Here is a 10,867-nt window from a genome sequence, read left to right as displayed (position 1 = left end):
TGGGGATCTTGTCCAGCTCTGTCCTGTTTACTCACGGCGATGCCCCGACAGACCCACATGAAGGACCACCGACATCTTCTGTTTTGTAGATTCCCTCACGTTAGATCCACCTGCAGGACTGAAGAACAGCCATCCTCTTTCTTGTTGACCTGTTCAGATGGGTTCTTCTTGATGTCCTGTTGTCCGGAGACCCAGGATCACTCCATGTCCACAGGCTACACACAACCAGGACAGCTCACTGGTCCGGAGAGCCAGGATCACTCCATGTCCACAGGCTACACACAACCAGGACAGCTCACTGGTCCGGAGACCCGGGATCACTCCATGTCCACAGGCTACACACAACCAGGACAGCTCACTGGTCCGGAGAGACAGGGTCACTCCATGTCCACAGGCTACACACAACCAGGACAGCTCACTGGTCCGGAGAGACAGGATCACTCCATGTCCACAGGCTACACACAACCAGGACAGCTCACTGGTCCGGAGAGACAGGGTCACTCCATGTCTACAGGCTACACACAACCAGGACAGCTCACTGGTCTGGAGAGACAGGGTCACTCCATGTCCACAGGCTACACACAACCAGGACAGCTCACTGGTCCGGAGAGCCAGGATCACTCCATGTCTACAGGCTACACACAACCAGGACAGCTCACTGGTCCGGAGACCCAGGGTCACTCCATGTCTACAGGCTACACACAACCAGGACAGCTCACTGGTCCGGAGACCCGGGATCACTCCATGTCCACAGGCTACACACAACCAGGACAGCTCACTGGTCCGGAGAGCCAGGATCACTCCATGTCCACAGGCTACACACAACCAGGACAGCTCACTGGTCCGGAGAGACAGGGTCACTCCATGTCTACAGGCTACACACAACCAGGACAGCTCACTGGTCCGGAGAGACAGGGTCACTCCATGTCCACAGGCTACACACAACCAGGACAGCTCACTGGTCCGGAGACCCGGGATCACTCCATGTCCACAGGCTACACACAACCAGGACAGCTCACTGGTCCGGAGACCCAGGGTCACTCCATGTCCACAGGCTACACACAACCAGGACAGCTCACTGGTCCGGAGACCCAGGATCACTCCATGTCCACAGGCTACACACAACCAGGACAGCTCACTGGTCCGGAGACCCAGGGTCACTCCATGTCCACAGGCTACACACAACCAGGACAGCTCACTGGTCCGGAGAGACAGGATCACTCCATGTCTACAGGCTACACACAACCAGGACAGCTCACTGGTCCGGAGACCCGGGATCACTCCATGTCCACAGGCTACACACAACCAGGACAGCTCACTGGTCCGGAGACCCAGGATCACTCCATGTCTACAGGCTACACACAACCAGGACAGCTCACTGGTCCAGAGACCCGGGATCACTCCATGTCCACAGGCTACACACAACCAGGACAGCTCACTGGTCTGGAGACCCGGGATCACTCCATGTCTACAGGCTACACACAACCAGGACAGCTCACTGGTCCGGAGACCCAGGATCACTCCATGTCTACAGGCTACACACAACCAGGACAGCTCACTGGTCCGGAGACCCGGGATCACTCCATGTCTACAGGCTACACACAACCAGGACAGCTCACTGGTCCGGAGAGACAGGGTCACTCCATGTCTACAGGCTACACACAACCAGGACAGCTCACTGGTCCGGAGACCCGGGATCACTCCATGTCCACAGGCTACACACAACCAGGACAGCTCACTGGTCCGGAGACCCTGGATCACTCCATGTCCACAGGCTACACACAACCAGGACAGCTCACTGGTCCGGAGAGACAGGGTCACTCCATGTCTACAGGCTACACACAACCAGGACAGCTCACTGGTCCGGAGAGACAGGATCACTCCATGTCTACAGGCTACACACAACCAGGACAGCTCACTGGTCCGGAGACCCAGGATCACTCCATGTCTACAGGCTACACACAACCAGGACAGCTCACTGGTCTGGAGAGACAGGGTCACTCCATGTCCACAGGCTACACACAACCAGGACAGCTCACTGGTCCGGAGACCCAGGATCACTCCATGTCTACAGGCTTCACACAACCAGGACAGCTCACTGGTCCGGAGACCCGGGATCACTCCATGTCCACAGGCTACACACAACCAGGACAGCTCACTGGTCCGGAGAGACAGGGTCACTCCATGTCTACAGGCTACACACAACCAGGACAGCTCACTGGTCCGGAGAGACAGGGTCACTCCATGTCTACGGGCTACACACAACCAGGACAGCTCACTGGTCCGGAGACCCAGGATCACTCCATGTCTACAGGCTACACACAACCAGGACAGCTCACTGGTCCGGAGACCCGGGATCACTCCATGTCTACAGGCTACACACAACCAGGACAGCTCACTGGTCCGGAGACCCAGGATCACTCCATGTCTACAGGCTTCACACAACCAGGACAGCTCACTGGTCCGGAGACCCAGGATCACTCCATGTCCACAGGCTTCACACAACCAGGACAGCTCACTGGTCCGGAGACCCAGGATCACTCCATGTCCACAGGCTACACACAACCAGGACAGCTCACTGGTCCGGAGAGACAGGGTCACTCCATGTCTACGGGCTACACACAACCAGGACAGCTCACTGGTCCGGAGACCCAGGGTCACTCCATGTCCACAGGCTACACACAACCAGGACAGCTCACTGGTCCGGAGAGACAGGATCACTCCATGTCCACAGGCTACACACAACCAGGACAGCTCACTGGTCTGGAGACCCGGGATCACTCCATGTCTACAGGCTACACACAACCAGGACAGCTCACTGGTCCGGAGAGACAGGGTCACTCCATGTCTACGGGCTACACACAACCAGGACAGCTCACTGGTCCGGAGACCCAGGGTCACTCCATGTCCACAGGCTACACACAACCAGGACAGCTCACTGGTCCGGAGACCCAGGGTCACTCCATGTCTACAGGCTACACACAACCAGGACAGCTCACTGGTCCGGAGAGACAGGGTCACTCCATGTCTACAGGCTACACACAACCAGGACAGCTCACTGGTCTGGAGAGACAGGGTCACTCCATGTCCACAGGCTACACACAACCAGGACAGCTCACTGGTCCGGAGAGACAGGGTCACTCCATGTCCACAGGCTACACACAACCAGGACAGCTCACTGGTCCGGAGACCCAGGGTCACTCCATGTCCACAGGCTACACACAACCAGGACAGCTCACTGGTCCGGAGAGACAGGGTCACTCCATGTCCACAGGCTACACACAACCAGGACAGCTCACTGGTCCGGAGACCCGGGATCACTCCATGTCCACAGGCTACACACAACCAGGACAGCTCACTGGTCCGGAGACCCGGGATCACTCCATGTCCACAGGCTACACACAACCAGGACAGCTCACTGGTCCGGAGAGACAGGGTCACTCCATGTCCACAGGCTACACACAACCAGGACAGCTCACTGGTCCGGAGACCCGGGATCACTCCATGTCCACAGGCTACACACAACCAGGACAGCTCACTGGTCCGGAGAGACAGGGTCACTCCATGTCTACAGGCTACACACAACCAGGACAGCTCACTGGCCTGGAGACCCAGGATCACTCCATGTCTACAGGCTACACACAACCAGGACAGCTCACTGGTCCGGAGACCCAGGATCACTCCATGTCTACAGGCTACACACAACCAGGACAGCTCACTGGTCTGGAGACCCGGGATCACTCCATGTCCACAGGCTACACACAACCAGGACAGCTCACTGGTCCGGAGACCCAGGATCACTCCATGTCCACAGGCTACACACAACCAGGACAGCTCACTGGTCCGGAGACCCGGGATCACTCCATGTCTACAGGCTACACACAACCAGGACAGCTCACTGGTCCGGAGACCCGGGATCACTCCATGTCCACAGGCTACACACAACCAGGACAGCTCACTGGTCCGGAGACCCGGGATCACTCCATGTCCACAGGCTACACACAACCAGGACAGCTCACTGGTCCGGAGACCCAGGATCACTCCATGTCCACAGGCTACACACAACCAGGACAGCTCACTGGTCCGGAGACCCAGGATCACTCCATGTCTACAGGCTACACACAACCAGGACAGCTCACTGGTCCGGAGACCCAGGATCACTCCATGTCCACAGGCTTCACACAACCAGGACAGCTCACTGGTCCGGAGACCCGGGATCACTCCATGTCCACAGGCTACACACAACCAGGACAGCTCACTGGTCCGGAGAGACAGGATCACTCCATGTCTACAGGCTACACACAACCAGGACAGCTCACTGGTCCGGAGACCCAGGATCACTCCATGTCTACAGGCTACACACAACCAGGACAGCTCACTGGTCCGGAGAGACAGGATCACTCCATGTCCACAGGCTACACACAACCAGGACAGCTCACTGGTCCGGAGACCCGGGATCACTCCATGTCCACAGGCTACACACAACCAGGACAGCTCACTGGTCCGGAGACCCAGGATCACTCCATGTCTACAGGCTACACACAACCAGGACAGCTCACTGGTCCGGAGACCCGGGATCACTCCATGTCCACAGGCTACACACAACCAGGACAGCTCACTGGTCCGGAGAGACAGGGCTACTCGTTTCTGCTGCTACGTCCTTAGAATAAGTTCCATTCCCTTCCAGGTTCTGAGAACCATGTCCACTTGCTGCTGTGTCCTCTCCTCTATCCTATATAGAAATAGGTCCTCACTCTGTGGGGTCACCAGGTCAGGTCCATGGCCTCCATGTCAGGGATCAGAGGTAGGACCAAACGTAGGCTCCTTCACACGAGCGATACCAGTCAGGGGCTGTTCAGTGACTTATGCGTTTTGTCTGTCACTGGGTTCATTGCCTCCGTTTTCCCATCTGGATTGCCTCTGTTTTTCACGCACGTGAAGATGAACTGAAGAATAACCCTCAACATCTCCTAACAACCATCAGTGAAAACACTTTGCGTCCGGATCCTTTCGGGGGTTTTTCACACAGCCCTTCACTTCTATAGAGTCAGAGTTGTGTGATATCGCACCATATGGAACCAGCTCCGATTCCTTCTGAACGCAGAGATGATGTACGGGACCCACTGGAACGGTCAGGAATCCGTCCGGAAGCTCTGCGGTCACTACACGCCGCATTCGGGTGAAAAACGTGAAATTAGCTTTAGTAGAATGTATGATAAGGATGAATCCATGGTGTTGGCCACCAATAACCACACGTGTCCCACCAGTGGTAGCCTCGTCCTCCGGCTCCGTAATGCTCTGTGTTATTTATAAGATGCAATAAAGACCACATATGAAGTACAGCGAGTGTGGAGCGTGTTGTGATCGGCCGCAGTCTCCGTGCCGAGCAAACCACCATGGAGCACCGGAGGTAACATAATGATGAGAGGATCTCGTCATTACAACACCTCCTGCGGATAACCATCCTAGTCAGAAAACAAGGCTCAACAGTAAGGAGCAGCACCCATCTCCTGGTCATACACTGACATCACATGAGCAGCACCCGTCTCCTGGTCATACACTGACATCACAGGAGGGGCACACCCATCTCCTGGTCATACGCTGACATCACAGGAGGGGCACACCCATCTCCTGGTCATACACTGACATCACAGGAGGGGCACACCCATCTCCTGGTCATACACTGACATCACAGGAGGGGCACACCCATCTCCTGGTCATACACTGACATCACAGGAGGGGCACACCCATCTCCTGGTCATACGCTGACATCACAGGAGGGGCACACCCATCTCCTGGTCATACACTGACATCACATGAGCAGCACCCGTCTCCTGGTCATACACTGACATCACAGGAGCGGCCCCCATCTCCTGGTCATACACAGACATCACAGGAGGGGCACACCCATCTCCTGGTCATACACTGACATCACAGGAGGGGCACACCCGTCTCCTGGTCATACACTGACATCACAGGAGGGGCACACCCGTCTCCTGGTCATACACTGACATCACATGAGCAGCACCCATCTCCTGGTCATACACTGACATCACAGGAGGGGCACACCCATCTCCTGGTCATACGCTGACATCACAGGAGGGGCACACCCATCTCCTGGTCATACACTGACATCACATGAGCAGCACCCATCTCCTGGTCATACACTGACATCACAGGAGGGGCACACCCATCTCCTGGTCATACACTGACATCACAGGAGGGGCACACCCATCTCCTGGTCATACACTGACATCACAGGAGGGGCACACCCATCTCCTGGTCATACACTGACATCACAGGAGCGGCCCCCATCTCCTGGTCATACACTGACATCACAGGAGGGGCACACCCATCTCCTGGGCATACGCTGACATCACAGGAGGGGCACACCCATCTCCTGGTCATACGCTGACATCACAGGAGCGGCCCCCGTCTCCTGGTCATACACTGACATCACAGGAGGGGCACACCCATCTCCTGGTCATACACTGACATCACAGGAGGGGCACACCCATCTCCTGGTCATACACTGACATCACAGGAGGGGCACACCCATCTCCTGGTCATACGCTGACATCACAGGAGGGGCACACCCATCTCCTGGTCATACACTGACATCACAGGAGGGGCACACCCATCTCCTGGTCATACGCTGACATCACAGGAGGGGCACACCCATCTCCTGGTCATACACTGACATCACATGAGCAGCACACCCATCTCCTGGTCATACACTGACATCACATGAGCAGCACCCATCTCCTGGTCATACGCTGACATCACAGGAGCAGCACCCATCTCCTGGTCATACGCTGACATCACAGGAGGGGCACACCCATCTCCTGGTCATACGCTGACATCACAGGAGGGGCACACCCATCTCCTGGTCATACGCTGACATCACAGGAGCAGCACCCATCTCCTGGTCATACGCTGACATCACAGGAGCAGCACCCATCTCCTGGTCATACACTGACATCACAGGAGGGGCACACCCATCTCCTGGTCATACACTGACATCACAGGAGGGGCACACCCATCTCCTGGTCATACACTGACATCACAGGAGGGGCACACCCATCTCCTGGTCATACACTGACATCACATGAGCAGCACCCATCTCCTGGTCATACACTGACATCACAGGAGGGGCACACCCATCTCCTGGTCATACGCTGACATCACATGAGCAGCACCCATCTCCTGGTCATACACTGACATCACAGGAGGGGCACACCCATCTCCTGGTCATACGCTGACATCACAGGAGGGGCACACCCATCTCCTGGTCATACACAGACATCACAGGAGGGGCACACCCATCTCCTGGTCATACACTGACATCACAGGAGGGGCACACCCATCTCCTGGTCATACGCTGACATCACAGGAGGGGCACACCCATCTCCTGGTCATACACTGACATCACAGGAGGGGCACACCCATCTCCTGGTCATACGCTGACATCACAGGAGGGGCACACCCATCTCCTGGTCATACGCTGACATCACAGGAGGGGCACACCCATCTCCTGGTCATACACTGACATCACATGAGCAGCACCCATCTCCTGGTCATACACTGACATCACAGGAGGGGCACACCCATCTCCTGGTCATACACTGACATCACAGGAGGGGCACACCCATCTCCTGGTCATACGCTGACATCACATGAGCAGCACCCATCTCCTGGTCATACACTGACATCACAGGAGCAGCACCCATCTCCTGGTCATACACTGACATCACAGGAGGGGCACACCCATCTCCTGGTCATACGCTGACATCACAGGAGGGGCACACCCATCTCCTGGTCATACACTGACATCACAGGAGGGGCACACCCATCTCCTGGTCATACACAGACATCACAGGAGGGGCGCACCCATCTCCTGGTCATACGCTGACATCACAGGAGGGGCACACCCATCTCCTGGTCATACGCTGACATCACAGGAGGGGCACACCCATCTCCTGGTCATACACTGACATCACAGGAGGGGCACACCCATCTCCTGGTCATACGCTGACATCACAGGAGCAGCACCCATCTCCTGGTCATACGCTGACATCACAGGAGGGGCACACCCATCTCCTGGTCATACGCTGACATCACATGAGCAGCACCCATCTCCTGGTCATACGCTGACATCACAGGAGGGGCACACCCATCTCCTGGTCATACGCTGACATCACAGGAGGGGCACACCCATCTCCTGGTCATACGCTGACATCACAGGAGGGGCACACCCATCTCCTGGTCATACACTGACATCACAGGAGGGGCACACCCATCTCCTGGTCATACACTGACATCACAGGAGGGGCACACCCATCTCCTGGTCATACGCTGACATCACAGGAGGGGCACACCCATCTCCTGGTCATATGCTGACATCACAGGAGGGGCACACCCATCTCCTGGTCATACGCCGACATCACAGGAGGGGCACACCCATCTCCTGGTCATACACCGACATCACAGGAGGGGCACACCCATCTCCTGGTCATACACAGACATCACAGGAGGGGCCCACCCATCTCCTGGTCATACGCTGACATCACAGGAGGGGCACACCCATCTCCTGGTCATACACTGACATCACAGGAGCGGCCCCCATCTCCTGGTCATACACTGACATCACAGGAGGGGCACACCCATCTCCTGGTCATACACTGACATCACAGGAGGGGCACACCCATCTCCTGGTCATACGCTGACATCACAGGAGGGGCACACCCATCTCCTGGTCATACGCTGACATCACAGGAGGGGCACACCCATCTCCTGGTCATACACTGACATCACATGAGCAGCACCCATCTCCTGGTCATACACTGACATCACAGGAGGGGCACACCCATCTCCTGGTCATACACTGACATCACAGGAGGGGCACACCCATCTCCTGGTCATACGCTGACATCACATGAGCAGCACCCATCTCCTGGTCATACACTGACATCACAGGAGGGGCACACCCATCTCCTGGTCATACACTGACATCACAGGAGGGGCACACCCATCTCCTGGTCATACACTGACATCACAGGAGGGGCACACCCATCTCCTGGTCATACACAGACATCACAGGAGGGGCGCACCCATCTCCTGGTCATACGCTGACATCACAGGAGGGGCGCACCCATCTCCTGGTCATACGCCGACATCACAGGAGGGGCACACCCATCTCCTGGTCATACACTGACATCACAGGAGGGGCACACCCATCTCCTGGTCATACGCTGACATCACAGGAGGGGCACACCCATCTCCTGGTCATACGCTGACATCACAGGAGGGGCACACCCATCTCCTGGTCATACGCTGACATCACAGGAGGGGCACACCCATCTCCTGGTCATACGCTGACATCACAGGAGGGGCACACCCATCTCCTGGTCATACACTGACATCACAGGAGGGGCACACCCATCTCCTGGTCATACGCTGACATCACAGGAGGGGCACACCCATCTCCTGGTCATACACTGACATCACATGAGCAGCACCCATCTCCTGGTCATACACTGACATCACAGGAGGGGCACACCCATCTCCTGGTCATACGCTGACATCACATGAGCAGCACCCATCTCCTGGTCATACACTGACATCACAGGAGGGGCACACCCATCTCCTGGTCATACACTGACATCACATGAGCAGCACCCATCTCCTGGTCATACACTGACATCACAGGAGGGGCACACCCATCTCCTGGTCATACACTGACATCACAGGAGGGGCACACCCATCTCCTGGTCATACACTGACATCACAGGAGGGGCACACCCATCTCCTGGTCATACACTGACATCACAGGAGGGGCACACCCATCTCCTGGTCATACACAGACATCACAGGAGGGGCGCACCCATCTCCTGGTCATACGCTGACATCACAGGAGGGGCACACCCATCTCCTGGTCATACGCTGACATCACAGGAGGGGCACACCCATCTCCTGGTCATACGCTGACATCACAGGAGGGGCACACCCATCTCCTGGTCATACACCGACATCACAGGAGGGGCACACCCATCTCCTGGTCATACACAGACATCACAGGAGGGGCCCACCCATCTCCTGGTCATACGCTGACATCACAGGAGGGGCACACCCATCTCCTGGTCATACACTGACATCACAGGAGGGGCACACCCATCTCCTGGTCATACACTGACATCACAGGAGGGGCACACCCATCTCCTGGTCATACACTGACATCACATGAGGGGCACACCCATCTCCTGGTCATACGCTGACATCACAGGAGGGGCACACCCATCTCCTGGTCATACGCTGACATCACAGGAGGGGCACACCCATCTCCTGGTCATACGCTGACATCACAGGAGGGGCACACCCATCTCCTGGTCATACGCTGACATCACAGGAGGGGCACACCCATCTCCTGGTCATACACTGACATCACAGGAGGGGCACACCCATCTCCTGGTCATACACTGACATCACAGGAGGGGCACACCCATCTCCTGGTCATACGCTGACATCACAGGAGGGGCACACCCATCTCCTGGTCATACACTGACATCACAGGAGGGGCACACCCATCTCCTGGTCATACACTGACATCACAGGAGGGGCACACCCATCTCCTGGTCATACGCTGACATCACAGGAGGGGCACACCCATCTCCTGGTCATACGCTGACATCACAGGAGGGGCACACCCATCTCCTGGTCATACGCTGACATCACAGGAGGGGCACACCCATCTCCTGGTCATACACCGACATCACAGGAGGGGCACACCCATCTCCTGGTCATACACTGACATCACAGGAGGGGCACACCCATCTCCTGGTCATACACTGACATCACAGGAGGGGCACAC

This window comes from Bufo bufo, chromosome 11 (assembly GCF_905171765.1).
Source record: "Bufo bufo chromosome 11, aBufBuf1.1, whole genome shotgun sequence".
In the NCBI taxonomy this organism is placed as follows: Eukaryota; Metazoa; Chordata; class Amphibia; order Anura; family Bufonidae; genus Bufo; species Bufo bufo.
Note: the sequence above shows the minus strand (reverse complement) of the source record.